General features: G+C 42.1%; 1 protein-coding gene across 21 annotated transcripts in view; it reads left to right on the top strand.

The window, feature by feature from the left end:
- ATXN1 (ataxin 1) overlaps positions 1 to 16,575 on the top strand; it is a 224,250-nt gene that overhangs the window by 116,718 nt on the left and 90,957 nt on the right. The window lies entirely within an intron of this gene.

Genomic DNA, 16,575 nt, shown 5'->3' with positions numbered 1-16,575 from the left:
TTCTTTCTGCAACAGTGACTTCCTTCAAACATCATAGATAACTGAAAAGTCTGTTTTCAAAATAGCTCTGACCCTATATGCAAATAAAATTTCTGTGATTTCAGCTTTTGCTAGCAATTGTAGCTATTATGCATCTGTGTGACAATGCACTGGTGAGTTAATACCAAGTGCCTTCTAAAGATACTAATTTGAAATCCAGGGTAGGTCACAAGTGAAAAGGGGTTGAGGCTCTCCCTGATCCACATTGTTGGACCACCATGTGTTTCAGTACAAATGTCAGTAACAGCTATGTGCCTGTGAAAGTTTCACATTAAGGTGAAAACTATGGGGAGATTTCAATGTATTTAGTCTCCTAAGACTACAGATCAGCATCAGCATTGTTGCTGGCCACTTCTGTGAGCCCCTGCCTACAACTATGGAGTTAGAAAGGGACAGGCGAATTCTGGCCATGATACCCTTGGCACTGCAGTGTGGTTATATTAACTTTACTGATTTGTCAGGAAAAAATGTGTCACAATTTGGTACTCCAGTAGCAAAACTGCCAGTATTCCCACCTGCTGTTAGCACTGGATTTAATCTCAGTACTTTTGCCATCTGCTATTAAAGCATTGCAGACTATTAGAAGAATGGGAGATTGCACTGGCTTTGTGTAACTTTCAGAGTAGCTGATCAGATTATTTGACTTGCCATGATCAAAGATCCTTATTGCTTCAGTGTAACTCAAGTTTTCTTTCTTAGCCGGTGGCTGAAGCCTGTATGAAGTGGCATGCAACCTTCTTGAGTGAAAACTCACAGTGACTTTGCTCGAGTGCCTCAGTGATGGCACAACAGCCACGCTGACCGAAGTCTCTGCTGTGGGTGCATGTCTGCTGTATTTATCTGTTCTGTTGGATGTTACCTATCTGTCAGCTCTGAGGGCAGCAAGGCACGTCCCACAGCAGCACAACCAAGCAGTGCAACCAAGGTCTTTCTTTTCCAGCTGGAGTATTTTCTCCTCCAACTCCTCTGTTACGTTTCTGTTGTAATGTGCTGTGAAGATTTAGGTGACTATTTTTGCCTCTGACCTGTGTTTGTACCGTCATAGGCTCTGAGCAGTTTTGGCAGGTCTGGATTGTTTTGTTACTTTGTTAGTCACCTGGGATAAGCGGTTGTCTCCTGTATCTTTATCAAGCACTGAGCTCACAGGCATTGCTCAGTAAATACCTGCAAGGCAAGGTAAACTCACCTTGCCAATAATTCTCAGTCTTCCAAGAAGCCAGTAGATGGGGTCTGTGCAATTCCTGTGCAAAACCACTCTCAACCTCAAAATCCAACTTTAATTTTTACATTTTTATTGGAGTCTGATTTTGTTGTGTTTTGGGTTTTTTTTTTCTGTTTGGCTGTAGGAGATGGCCCTCCCCATGAATTACAAATTTAAGCATCCCTCTGCAGAAGTACCCAGAATTCTTGATTGATGCTTATGCTTGGAATCTCTGTGCACCTTCAACACAGTTCTTTGAATTCTGGGTATGAATTTTTTTATCATAAGCTATTTTTGTGTTTTGTTTGTTTGTTTGTTTGTTTTTTTAATTTTTAATAGACTAGCCCTGAACTTGGAAGTATTGGATAACTGAAAATAGACTGGGTTATCACTGACTTCTGCCTAACTTGAGGGTGCGCTATTATGTATAGATGCCATGGAACAATCTGAAATACACCTCCTCTTTTTATGTCTCCAAGCCCAGCATGTAAGAGCAGATGTCTATTTGTACGCAGAATTCTGTTTATTATAGATGTGAAAACTGAATTTGCTAGCAGTGTAGATTAAAATATTTTGCTGTTGTTAATAATGTTCATAATGGTCATATAAATAATAATAATAATGCAGGCTGTAGAAAGGGTTGATAGCCACATCATAGGATGGATTTCATGCCTACAGGTCAGTTACAGTAGACTTGGAATAGGAAGGAATCTAAAACAGGAAATGAGGAGGTTTGGAAGAAGTGGGTCCCCATCATCCTCAGAGAAGGTCACAGCAGAGCAGAGCATGAACCAACATGGAAATAAGCTGACCTAAGGTAATTTATGCCATTCAAAATTAAACTGTGTAGAGACTGAGTCCTGTTACGTAGGTCCTAGCTGCCTATACCTGATTCGTGATGGAGAAACCTCCAAATGATTTGGTAATAATTAATCAAGGAAACTCTGCTAAAGCACAGTTCATGTCTGACATGAATGCATGTATGGAGGGAGTATCTTGGCAAGAAAAAAGTTAGAATTAGGATTCTGTATCAGAATTCAATTATCTTCTGAGCAGCAGTGTGAACGCTGATGGCCAAAATCTGCAGCTGATGTTTCCCTAGAGATTTTGGGAAGAAATGATGTGCGTACACACATGCTCTCTTCTCCAAGCTATTAATGCAATTGCAGCAATGTAAAAATCCTCAAATAGTAGAGTAGCCTCAATTAATTAAGAGAAAAGTTTAATAGTGAAGTCTGATGGAATCCTGAAGGCACTATTTTTGCTCTAAAGGAGCAATTAACACAAACCTGTTACCTAGCGCTGCCTTTCAGACGAGAACCACAATAGACATGTTTTAATCTGGTGTGGTGAAGTGTGCCCAAAATACTCTGAGCATTTAAGAGTTGCACAAATGATTCACTTTCCTAGCAGCCTGATTTTATATTATAGCGTAATCTGTCTTTAATATTCAATTCTGCTGAGCGTGCAGTTCACATTGGCTGCCTTGGGCAGACTGCAGGTCAGATTTTGAATGTAGGAGAATTCATGAAATCTAAGTATTTTGTGTACACTTAACAGCAGTTGTGCAAGTACAAAGACTTCGCTTTATCAGCAGATGTGGTCTAAGTTTACATTTATGTCCACATTCAATTCTTAGGTTTATTGCAGTCGGGGGAAAAAAAATCAGGAGCTCAGTGCAGTCTTTAACAATCTGCTTTGGTAGCTGGCCAGTCCACTTATTCTTGCATGAAGCACATGCTAGGGTGGTTCTTTCTTCCATTAACTCATTCATGCTAGGAAATAGGGATGACTGACATGACGTGGAAAAGGGGGGAAAAATGAAATGAATGCAAGATTAGCAAAAAGTTTGCACTGAACCTTGTGCCAAGCCAGGAAGAGATTTGTATACTATGAGGATGATTAGATGGCAATGTTTGCTGGACTGCTGTGGCAGACAAGGGATATTTGAGAAGGTGATCCAGCTCAGCTGGAGTCTGCTGTTGAAGCGAAGGGCAGCCTTTCCACTTGGAAACTAGAATTGGGTTGGGCACTTTCTGGTTTGTCAGAAGGGCTGCTGGCTGTTGTTTGCAATAGCTCAGCTGTTTCCCATGTGACGTGGCTGCATTTCTTCACTTCTTGCCCAAGCTGGTGCTGGAGTTCAGAGGAGAAGGCAATTTGCCAGCATTGCTCCTGTCTGGTTAAAGCTTTATTTTTCTGTTGGGCTGGAAAGAGATGGGTTAGGAATCACATCCATGCATGGAGAAATGGTGATGAGAGGACTGCAGAGGGAAGGCCACATACCCTTGCTTCCCAAGTGCAGAAATAACCAATGCCAGTGTGGGAGCTTGTTTGTAGCAGCTCAGCTTGGCCCAGCCAAGCATCCACTGTGCAGTGAGCAAAGAGTGAGGTGGGACTTCCTTGCAAGGTGATTAGGGCCATCTCCAAATGCTATGAGGGGGAGTCATTCACTAGCAATGGTAGGAGCTTTTTCCCCAGGGTTAAGTATTGTGCTGTCCTCCTTTAAACCAGAGATAAGAGTCCGTGAGAAGGATATGAAAAATAGATTAGCTTGAATTGAAACCTGGCGTCTGGAGCACCTCAAACTTTGGCAGACCTCAAGATAGTACTTCAAAGTTATTCAGCCCCACAAGGTACAGTATAATTTTCTGTTCAGTGGAAGTATTACTCAGGAACTGGAGTCAGTCTTGGGGCTTCCTTGCACTGGGCACTGTCCTGCTAGCTAGAATATAGTTCTTGGCTGAGCTGACTCTCAGCCTGCATGCTCTGAGCTATTTACATGCCAGTTCTCCATCTCCACAATTATTTAGCAGTGAACATTTACCCTGGATTGGTTTTACCACATTGAGCAACAAAAGGGTAAATACACCCAAGCCTTACTGAGCCTGTCTTTACTCTCCCAAAATGATCTTTTGTGTTTTAAAATCATTAAAACCAAAGCAATGTAAATATTTTTGGGTTTGTGACAGCATGAAAGGAGCACAGCCTTTTAATTACCCTGAAATTCGAATGTATGCAGGGGCACTTGGAAAGCGCTGACCTCCCTCAGTTCCCTCCAGTTTGGCATGGATCTGTCTTCTTACTTGATCAGGTCTGAAGAGGAATTTAGCTTATCTATGAATTTACCATTCTGGTGTTTATGGGGTGATTCTCAAAGGCAGAAAACATCTTTCCAAGGGCACTGTGTGCCTGTTGTTCTCACTGTAGTATATGGACCCACTTTCTCTTGGCAGGGAGAAAGCAAGTCAGCCTAATTCCATATATTTTTTTTTAGCCACGTGCATCTGGAGCTCATTCTGAAATACGATTAATACATGCCTACACATTGGTAGGATTTTAGGTTGTAAGATTACTAATTGGTTTCAATCTTGTTTGCTGCTTTTATGCTGATGTTTTTTTCATCTAAGGTAGAAGGAACATAATTATTTTCAGCTTGTAAGGAAAAGCACATTTTCTCTTACATGTCTTGATATGAAGTAACTTAAACTAAATTTCTGCACAAATAATTTCCAAGAGATGGGCTGTCAAGTATGCTATAAAAATTGCATTTTTGAAGGGACCCAATGAGACTTTGCAAGTTTGGATTTACTCTCAACATTAAATGTGGTTGAAGATGCCATTTTTCAAACAGCACTTTTAGAAGTAGTTAGCTTAAAAGTATAGGAATTCAAAGCACAGAGGGATGATTTTGAAGTGTAAAGTCTTGAAACACAACACAGAGGTTGACAGTTTCACTACAATTAGAAGGAAGGCAGGCACAACTCCCACTTCTGAAAACTTTCGTATCGCACAGCTTCCTTTCTTGGCCTAGAAAACCTCAAAATAAAAAAAAACACAACCCAACTTTGAGTGGCTTTGCTTATTGACTTAACATAGTTATACTCAATAGCGTTAGGAGACAGAGCGGAAAGGGCTGCCAAATCTGTCTGTAAAGAATAATCTTTACAGAAAGCTTCACAGAGGTTGTTGGTGGTTTGGTTTTTTTTTCACATGCTTTCAGTCTCCTGAGAATGCTGCTTTTTTTGAAGAAAGCAAGTTTTCGGGTGGTTTGGGGTTTTTTTCTTTTATTTTTTTTAACAAGGCTTGTTTTGTTAGGAAACCACTCCCTTCTGCTTCTGCATTTAGACTTGCTGCTAATTGCCTTTTGGTCGATGACATTTTCCATGAATTGCCACATTCTCCCACACTGTTACAACTTCACACTGATTATGTTGTGTTATGTGGCACTTCTGCCTGCTGCCTTTGGGAGGAGTGGCAGGGAGAAGGGTATGGTGTACTTGGGAAGTTGCTATTCGTTGCTTTCTGAGAGACTTGGTTTGCTGGAAAGTTTTATAGCTGCTAAGACACAGTAGAGGCTGTTTCTCCCAGACTAAGATAGGTGGCTAGGGTAGGTGGGATCAGGAAGGCACTCTGTTACTGTGTTGGTTTAAGGCACCGCTCTGCTGTGTGCTGCTGCTGAGGATTTTGTGGAAGAAGTCATGACAAGGTGGTGTGTGGTCTGTCAAGTTGATACTTTTCATCCTTGAGGTGTGCTGTAGTGGAAAGCCAAACCCAAACCCTGGTGCCAGGGAGGGTGTGTGTAGGGGGAAATCTTTGGTGACACTTCTGGTTCAGTAGTCTTCTTGGGATGCCCACCGAGCCTAAGCTACAAGCCTTTGTTTCTCCCAGGGCCTGGAGGCAGTTCAGGTTTGTCCTTAGCCCATCTTTGTCCTCTGCAACAAAACCTCCTGGGGTGGCTGAACGTACAATCATTGGTGACTGAATCTCGAGTACTGCTGACACAAGAACTGGATGTAGCAGATTTGTTCAGCACAGCTAATCCACTTGAACTGTGGTGCTCATCTACTGATCTGCAAGGGTGATGGGGCTCTTAGGTGGGATAGCTGAAGAGGCTTTGGCTTGAACTAGTGTTTCAGGGCAAGCAAAACTTGCAGCTAGGACTGAGGATCTGGTTACACTAAGCTGGCCCTGTCCCAACCCAACGTGGTTAAAAGTGAGAGGTTAGGTGAGATAAACCCCTTTGCTTAAGCCTTGTCTAAGCTCTGGAGCTGATCAAAGTGTTGAAGTGCTTTTCCAATCTAACTGCTTTGATCAAAAGGAGGGTTTACTTGGTCTGTGAACTGGGATGAGCTTTGCCATTAAAAGCCCTTTTTTTACCGAGGATAATTACATCCACACTGCTAGCAGGTAAGGTTTCTGCTTTAATCGTGTCACTGCACAGAAGGGTACAGACCTTTTACAGATAGAAAACTGTGATTTCTGACATAGTAAGCGCATTCGGGTCCCACCTACGCTGTGGCCATTGGCAGTGGTGCAGGATGAACAGCTGGTGTTGTAACAGGATCTCTGACTACATTACTCTTTTGTCCAGCCTGTGACATGAGGGTTTTCACCTCAAAGAGGTGGTTACAAAGTTCAGGTGCATCTGACACACTGGGAGCAACACAAGCTGCAGGCAAGCCTAGTGTGGCCCTTTCTGTCATTGATGTTTGGCAGGGGTGGCAGCAGCCCACAAGAGCAGGCAGTGGGCACTGCTCCTGCCCTGCCACTGTTTATCCTGGATAAAACCTTTATTTGCTCCATCTTTCCCTTTTCTGTGGTTGAGGAGAAGGGAAGGGGGGTATGAGAAGCAGCGCGCAGTATCCATACACCACTGAGTTCCTTTGCAGTCCTCCTTGAAGTACTAGGTGTCTTCAGAGACTAAAACTTAGTTGTCTTTTGTGAAAGGAGCTCATAGTGTTACCCAGACCAAATTCTTCTCTGCAGCTAATCCCCACTTGCTGCAAGGAGGTGGAAACAGGAGTCCGGCAGGTCCAGTCAATTCTGGTCACGACAGCAAGCTGATGCAACCGGGGACCACCTCATGCCATTCACATACCACTTGTACCACTGGGTACAGAGACCTGATCCCTCCTTTCTCTCAGCAGCAGAAAGATGCAGAAATGAAGGCAGGACCTAACTCTCTCTGGATTTCAGGAAGGGCTGAAACTGGGCTTCTGGAATAAGGAAAGAATGAGGAAACAGGAGCACCTGTGTTTCATAGCTTTTGGCAGGTCAATTATCCTATCTCCAGTGAAATTTCCCTTTGCATAATGTATGAATAATAATACTCAACTTACCTTGCAGGGGTGTTATGCAGTGTGCAGTTAATTTTATTTTTTTTTTATGGTGTTCGCAATATATAAAACCCAAAATGAGTGCAAAGTATTATTAAGATTTAATTTTATTGAGGGTTAAACATTGGTGACATGCGCAGCTGAACATTCACTGGCAGCGAACTAGGCAAGTGACCGTCACCGAGCATGTTTGGCAGCAAGCAATGGACAAAAAAGGAAAACGGGGATAACTTATTCCAGTCCTACGTATTTTTTTTCTCTCTTATCACTATACATTTCCCATGAAGCAGATGGAGGTGATCAAAATACCAAACTGGAACTCTGTATTTTAATAGCATTAAATTTTACTCTTATGAAAGGCAAATAAAGGTTAATGGCATGAAAATTTGTCTTGTAGTACGGTGAGAGAGTGGAAGTGCCTCCAAGTGTGCCCTGAACGTTCCTTAAATAATAGCTCTTGGAAACAGAGTGTACCTGAGTAGTTAGGTGACTGATATTTTACTGGGGTGTATCATGCCAAGGGTGCTGATTCTTGCACGTTTCATGCTATACTGCTGGTGAGGGATTTGCATTGGACTAAAGCCGTGGGGGGAAATCACTGGCAAGATTGGTACCCTTGGCAGCAGCGTGAGGCAGGGGATGTGCAGCATGTGTGTGTGCAGGGGGGCTCTGTGCAGGCATGTGTGTTCGAGGGTGCTCCTGAGTTTGAAACATGAGTCAGTGCCAGACTCAAACGTGTTTCTGTGTTAGAGCTGCCGAGTGTAAGAAGGGAAAGACTGTGATTTTTCCAGCTTGCTCTAATTTCGTGTGAAATGGGGGCTTTCCAGTGGTGGGGTTACTCCAAGTGCGATCGCACCAGCAAGTTTCACGTTGCACCTCGGCGTTCATGTGCCTCCCATGCGTTTTGTTACTGCCTGCTCATTCTTGTTAATTTTTATTAGGTGTGAAATGCAAAGGCTCATCCTAATTACTACTGGTAGGTGATAGCACAACTGAGTAACAGTCTTCTGATAATCAGGGCTAACTCCTGCCCTAGGATAATTACAAACCAGGCTCACTGGAGCTGGTGTATTTCTGGCAGGGAGGAAGGGTTTGGTGTGCACTCGATGTATATACATTAGTTCAATGTCTTTGCTGCTGCGGTTCAGGTCCAAAGGTCAGCAAAGCAGAAAAGGATCTTTCCAGTGCCTTTATTTTTTTTTTTTTCTTTTTTTTTTTTTTTCAGGTTTGGGCCAAAGTCTGCATCCTAACTTTGTTCATTTCTTGTTCCTGGATTTTCTCAAGGTTTGCTTTCTTCCCTGGGTCTAAATGCTGTCATGGTCACTTACCCAAACCTAGTGACAACAGCAGCTCCACAGTTAACTTCTCATTTAGTGCTATTTCTGACAATAACAATTGTTGCAAGAAAACAAATGTTAGAGATGCAGCATATGTTACACATAATGATAATTTATTGCCCTTTATATTCCCAAATTACAGTATAAAATTTAGGGGCAAATCTCAACTCGTGTGAAATTCATGGCAAAATGCCAGTTTAATTGAAAGAACCTTACATTTGTCCCGAAATCTTACAGGTCCTTATCTACAATTTCCTTTCTGGCATGCCATTCACCTTTAAGATGATACTCCTCTTTTGGCATTATTAATTATCATTATTGTTGTTGCTGTTAGTATTCCAGGAGATCTGTATGGGAGGAATGCTAAAATCTGGATTAAAAATAGCATTTTCATGTCCTCCCACTCACTGTATTTCGTGCACAGAAGGCCTTTTATAAATGCAGACTTGCTGCTTGGCTAGATAAAAGAAGCTGTCACTTCATTTCCATAACGAAGTCATTCCCAGGAGAATTTCATTGTTTTAGCAATAAAATTTTTCTAAAAGGCCTTTTATTTTGCCTGAGAAAGGTAATAGAAATGAACTTCGGGGTGGTTATTCCACAAAATAATTAGGAGAAAGCAAGACTGTCTTGATTTGGTGTAATGAGATTCTTATGTGTCTGAATTCCCTTTCATATAAGATGAGAACAAATTCCTAACTGAAAATGAAATTAGAGACATCCCCCCACAACCTTACATAAAATCACAATTTTTTTTTTCCTTGATCACAGAGACATCACACATCTTTATTAACACTCTCCTGAATAAATTTGGTCATATCCTTAAGTTCAGCCCTATTTCACAAGGCTCTTGCATGACTTCTGATTCAGATGCTTTCCTGAATTAAAGGCAGTCATGGATAATCATTACCAGTTATTACAGTGCATTAATTTTGTTACCAGGTATGTTCTCATTCATGGCGGGGAGGAGTGATTTGCTGTATGCTGTATCGAGGCTAAGCGCTCCCTGGAGCAGGGACCATGCTTTTGCTGTGTATACATACACTACCAAGCACGGCAGCTGTCCCAGTCCCTCCTTGCCCACATGCAGCACATTGCCACAGCCTCTCTCATCACTTCCCCAGCACTTCTCACCCCTTTTCTCAGTTGGTCTGTGTCCCATACCAGCATGGCATTCCTTTTCTCTGAATGCTGAACGTGCTAAAGCATGTCACAATTACAGCATCAAAAAAGTGCTGCTATAGAAAGCATTTACAGTAAGCAAAAGGTCCTGTGGCTTGTGTTTAATTCTGTCCTTAGTTTTTTTTTGTTTTGGTTTTTTTTGGTGGGTGTCTCTTATTTGTCACCCATTTTAAGCCATGTTTGCATTTTGCTCAGTATGAATTGACGCAGTTACCACGTCAGTCATCGTAGACAGCCTACTACTATAGGTAGGTACATGTAATCAGGAACAAAGGGGAAAAGGAGAAAAACATTTTCTTTGTAGTCGGGAAAGCCTTCATAGATGAGGCATCATGCTTAAAATTGTATTGTATTAAAGAAATGCAATGATTTCGGAAATTATTATTTATAGGAAGGTTTGTGAATTCAGGATGTGATAGTCTGACTCACCCAACAGCAAACATGTTTGCACTCTGGCTGCTGTGACTCACAATGGCATTTGTCTCAAGCATGGCAGTTGTTTTAGCCCTCTGCTTGGTGCAGATGAATGAAACGGCTGAGGTCCCCTGTTGCAGATTTACTACGTGCAGCTACGCTGGTAAATCACAGGCTCAGCTGTAGAGTATTTCCTGTAGCACACACACGTGCACGCACATGCACATACACACACATCCGCGTGCACACCCCCCCGAGTAATACTTTACTTTTAAATACTAGATTCATAGAAAGGAAGTGCATAATTACAGTGCTGGCTTTTGCACCACATAAAGCAGCCCACATCAAAAGGTGTTCGCCATTAATGTTTCAACAGGTAATCTCTGGATTTACTGCCAAGCCGTGTTCCTGTTACTTAGCGCTTAACTCAGTGTTGAAATCATTGAAATCTTTGTTGTAAAATAGCGTAGTCATCTTAATCCTGCAGAAAAGTTAGTCAATAGTGCCTTTGTTTTCCAGCCCTGTGTTTCACATTGCATCAGCAGCACAGAAGACGTGGCCCTGCTGGAAGCAGGGAGAAGGTTAAGGGTGGGTTCTGGGCTGGCTTCCTAAGGAAGCAAGGCTCACGTGGTGGCATTGTTTGTGCCTGTGTCTGCATGTGTGTCCCAGCCTGGAGGCTCCTGTTACTTGGGTCCTCCTCAACCCAACCTGCTGCACGGGTAGAGGCTAGGGGGAAGCTGCTCCCCAAAAGCTTTGTGTAAGTAGGCAGATGAATAGCTGTGGAAACCTGCGGCTGAGACCAGTGAGGCAAAGACCACGGACCCAGCTCATATCTTACTGGCGCCAGGGAACTGGTACAGTGGGCATCTGGTGGGATTACTGGTGCCACGAAAGATCAGGCCTTTTTGCTGGTATTTGTTAATGCTATAACCCACACAGCTGTCTTCTTCAGGTGGTTTTGTCTTTCACTTCTTAAAATATTACAAATAAACAGAAGCTCAGCTGTTGGTTTTGGTGCTGTTGTGCTTTGGGACTCAAAGTGTTTGGATACCCCTTCAAACGCCGTCTGTAGGAGAGCTGTGGCAGTTGTTTGTGAGAGTTACAAGGGTGCTGCAGTTCTTTAAAATACGCAGGAGGCTCATTGTCTCAACTCAGGGCTGAGATGCATTTTTTGCATAATACCAAATAAAAAAGAAATATTTATGTTGTGTAACAGAAGCATCCAGAGTGGTTATATTTGTTGCTTATAGCTGTTCAACATCATTGGCTCTAACTAAATTATTATGGACTGTTCACATTCTTTTTCCAGTCTCTTCTGCTCAGAAGACCTGTAGGAACGACTGTGTTACAAACACGCAGGCAATAGAATTGTTTTCACTTAAAACCTCTGTGTGAGAATGAAGAAAGCTGGCATGCTAAGAGAAACGTAAATCTGTTGAAATTCTTTCTCCTCCCTCCTGCTATTCCTGCTTTGATAACCATGAGAAAGTGGCCAATAGGGGGGTACTGGTATTAAAGGGCAATAGATTTTTTGTTAAAAAAATGTATCATTAGCATCTGATAGGAGGTATTTGTGAGGTATTTTTCTTTTTCCAGTTCTACACTGTTGCTTCTCACACAGAACAACCCAGACAAGCTCCTGTTGGTTTTTTTTTCACATGGTGGCATTGTGAGTTGCACCCGCTGCTCACCTCTTTACCTGCTCCTGTACTCTCTTTGTGGGGAAAATCTTGTAGAATTAGAAACTAAGTGCAGTTATTGAAGCACAGGACTAAGCATAGTTTAACCTCAAGTTTTGTTGGAAAAACTGCGTATTACCAAAGTACAGTTAGCAAGTATGGTTGTGGTAGATGTCATTTGTGTATAGGTGATGACTTGGAGGTCCTAGTCAGATTTGTGTTATTATTATTAGGCCTCATGTAAACAAGAGTGGGAGTTAGAGCTGGCGTGTGTTTTCATATTTACAACTGCCCTGTGGTGATGAACCTTCATCTATTTTCTGATCAATTGCTTGATCGCGTTGGGGTTAGGGAATGGGTAATGAGAGCAGTGGGGACCACTCTGGGAGCAAAGTTGCTTCCATGGTTTCCAGATGACAGATTTGGAAGGGCAGATGTCTAGTGAGCAGGACTGAAAAATCCTTTCCCAGTTTGCTTGCATAGGTTGATGCTGAAATGAAGGGTGGTTCAGCTGAGCCTTAAGTTGTGAGAAATACCTGCTGTGGATGAAATAATGATGAATGTTTTTTTTTCATTTTAGATTAAATCTTGGGACACTGATTTCTAGATGACTAACAGTACCAGTTATGCAGTCAGTGGTCATCGTCAGTAGAGGCTCCTGTACTGGAGGGTGTGAGCTGCAGCCTTACCCCTTCAGGCCCACGTGCCAGTCAGGTCTGGTGACTGCAGACAGATGTTCCCATCCTGCAGCACTTCACTTTCCCAGTGAGTAAGCACTCGCACTGGAAATAACATTCACACAGAAAAGATGGTACTGGGCTGGGTGGCCCATGGATGTGTTCACAGAGCTGGGGAAGGTAACATAGATCTTCCTCCCCTTACTACAAATTGTGGGGCAGGATGGATTGCTTCCTTATCTGAGCCCCATCATCTGCATGCTGGCTTTCTGGTTAAGGACCTTCTGGATATGCGAAGTGCTGACAACTTGATTTACTATTCCCTTACACCAAGATACAGTTATTCACCTTTCACAAACTTCACACCTTGTGAAGTCTGGCATTTCACTGTGGATCATATGCAAAGCCATGGGCAGTGCTTGTTTATGTGACAAAGATGTGGAGAATCAAGCTTCAGATGAGAAGTGGATGCTAAACAAGAATAAGAGTGATGCATGTCTGCTTTATGCAAAGGAAGCCTCTTTAGTGCTAAGACAAAATTCCTTTACCATAGCCTTAAAGTAGGCATAATTGTGATTTAAGTCTTTTTTACACTAGCAGAGCAATTAATGTAAAGATGAATCATCCCCATCAGGAGCAGCTTTTGTACACTAGCCAAAATGTCAGGAAATGGGTGATGTCCAGATGGTTAATGTTTGGCATGGCTGGTATAGAGAAGTTTTTATTAACTTGAAATCTAAAACACAGTTAATTCTTGGTTTGTTTTGTGGTTTTGGTCTTGCTTGTTTGTTTTGGTTTTTTTATTTCCATTAGAATCTTTTCTATATGTGTAAAATCAGCTAAACCTGTTGAAAATAATTTAGAAGATTTTTCCTGACGTGATAGATGATACTCACATTAGGTAATTGAAATCACACACACTCCAGGAAGATACAACCTCGCCTTTCCCATTTGCGGTGGGGCAGGATTGAACCTGTCTAAAACTATTTCATGCAGAGAGAGAATAAAGGAGGAAATGAATTACGGTTTTATTTGAGTTGAAGGATTAGTTGTGGGATAATAGCGAACAGCGAAACAACTTGGGAACAACATTGCCATCTCTTAAACAGTTTTATTAGCTTATGCTGATTTGTGAATTAGGAAAACCAAATTACATCATGCAGGAGAGCAAGGAATGGCAAATAAAAACTTGCAGGAAAGGACTAGAAAAAGTGATCTCTCACAGCCTGCTCTTCAAAGCAAAATGTAGAGCATGACCTTCTCTTGGAATAAATGCAGATTATTGCACAGAGCCAGCTTCTGGTTTTCAGTTTTGCCAATTTGCAGTTGCTTGCTTGTACTATGGTTCTTATTTGCTGATTGCTTTGGGGTCCAATTTTAGTATCTAAATACTCCCAAGAAGTACTTCCATGATCTTTGATTTGAGGTCTGTTCATCTCTCAGTTACACTTCTAATCTTTCAATTCAGTCCTTTTATCACTCAAAGGCAGGTCTATGCTGTGATACTTGAATTTCCACAATGCTGTAGGACCATGAAAAACAGCTTCATTGCATAACACTTCCATTTATAGCAAAGATGTTATCGATAACCATGTATGTGATAATGATTCATTGATCATGTTGCAACTTCAGTTTAAGACTTCATTACTGCAAACCAGCCTTCCTTGGTGGGTCCCTCCAAGTTATGACTCTTTTACACGTTCCAAGAAGAGCATGTAATCGCAGCCCATGAGGTCTGCATAGCTTAAAGATTGTCCCAATTAGGGAATGAGTGCTTTGCTTTTCAGGTTGGGATTGCACTTCAAGGAGCAGCGTATCTCCCTGTAGGTCTTGAAATTTGTGCCTGGCTGTCTTTAAATCTTAAGCATAAAAATGTCTGGGAACATCTGTAGGCAGACATGCCTTGCCCCTTGCAGAAAGAAGTGCCTACGGCTAAGGTCAAGTGAGCAAGTTGTAGCAGATTGAACTAGCTTGTGAATTTACAGCACATCATCTGCTTCATAATAACTGGCTGTGTGCGTGGTGCAAAGGCACCCTGTGGTAAATACAAGGTCTCTCACCTTTTTCCCTCAGGGGTAGGCTACCTTGCTTCATGTCAGCTTTCCTATGAAATAAGAGTGCATGTAGAAGGATGACAGCTGCAGAACACCACTGCAGTGTATTGCACAGATACTGCTTGTGACTTGTTTCTGTGTCCATGTGCTGCCAGGGGTCTGGAAGACAAATTCCAGACTGATAGCAAGATGAAGCATAGCTAGCATGCAGCATTTCAGTAGTTGGAGCCCTGTTTAACTTGAACAAGATTAAAATCCTAATCCCACCTGTTGAAGTTAGTGGAAAGACTTTGAGTGTGCTGGGTTTCAGTCCAGTGTTACACACAACTGACTCTCCTAGGAGGCTCAGAGGAGTCTGTGCAAGCTGGACCTGCAAAATCTGGTATGGGACTCACATGGAGTAAACTTACCTGCTCTTATGAAAAATAATTAGAAATTGTCTAATTTTGGCAGAAATGTTAAGTATTTTCTTATAGTCCTTTGGACACCATTTTCAGGTTCCTCTGAATGTTGAATGACAAGAGATGAATACTGAAAAATTGAAATTTTAGGAGATTTTTTGATTGCCAAATTATTACGGGAAAAACCACAGAATTTTTTAAGTGCTGAAATGTTTCATTTTAACACTTTGAAACAAAATGCTAACACATAGAAATAAAATGCTTTGAGTATTTTGAGCTTGTTGTTTTGTTGCTTTTTTTGAATCTTGAGATTCATAGAATTCTAAAGAAAAAATGAATGGCTTGAAAATTAATTAGTTTGGGTTAAGCAAAATTTTAAGGGTTGACTTAACAGTAAGTTTGTGTGGTTTTTCTCTTTTTGGTGTGCTTTCTAAAGTTAAAAATTTTGTGAGGTCATGTCTGATGATGTGCTTCTCTATGAGATTAGCAGCAGAGTCTTAGTAGAGGAGAGAAGTTGGTGATCAAAATGCTGGAAATGTAGCCAGGGCCTGGGTGCCTGAAGGCTCTTAAGCTTGCAGTGTCTCTGTCATACAGGAGTTGCCCCTCCAGCTCAGGGTTTCTGAAGCTGGGAAGACTTCTGTAATAGGTATCTGGCATTGCTACAATCCATCAGGGTAAAGACAAAGATGCATGTAAGAGACTAGTAGTAATGGTCATCATTGCCGGTGTACCTTGGAGAGTGCCAACCATCTGGTTATTGGTTCATAGATGCTCCTCTGCAAGAGCTTAGCCTCAGCCAGTAAATCCTGGAGGAGTCTTACACCAAAGCTGGGTTAGCTGGGCAAATAGTGGTTTGGAGTTTGGAAAGTTTTGTTGTTGCTTTGTATGTTCAAGTAAACCAGACTGTCTCAGGGCTGTAAACCTTTTTGAGTAATTGTCACTGCATTGCCTTCTCTCTGCTCTTCACCTGTGAACTGCTCTTGTCCATCTGTCTGACTTGTTTCCTGCCTTCATGAAGGGTGAGATTCATCTGCATTCATTTGTAGCCATCTAATCTGAGCTCAGTGTCTAGACTCACTTTATGGAGGGAGAGAGGCAGACCTTTCTGGAGAGTGATTCATTCTGTCCTAGAGCAGATGCTTAAGATAGGTCAAATTCATCATTTTCTAGATTGCCTAGTTTCCTGCACTGACAATAAAGAGGGTTTGCACTGTCTCGGATGTAGACTTTAGTCCTGCACATTTTCAGTTCAGGGACATGGATTCCATCATAGCACTGGTACGATGGGATCTACGTGCAGGAATCTTGCAAATTACATGTGAAGTGTTTGAGGAGCTGGAATTCAAGGAGATAGGACAGGTGCTACAAACCTGTGGCACAAAGGGAAACTAAGAATTCAGGAAGAACAAGTAGACCCTGGGAACCTGGCTGAAGGAAAAATGGTTAATTTGGGCCCTGTGGAAATACACGCTCTA

The sequence above is a fragment of the Neopsephotus bourkii genome, unplaced genomic scaffold, assembly GCF_033783945.1.
Source record: "Neopsephotus bourkii isolate Nb327-2 ecotype Australia unplaced genomic scaffold, CSIRO-AGI_Nbou_v1 NB_272, whole genome shotgun sequence".
NCBI lineage: Eukaryota > Metazoa > Chordata > Aves > Psittaciformes > Psittacidae > Neopsephotus > Neopsephotus bourkii.
The sequence above is the reverse complement of the archived record's forward strand: the minus strand, read 5'-3'. Positions and strand labels throughout refer to the sequence as shown.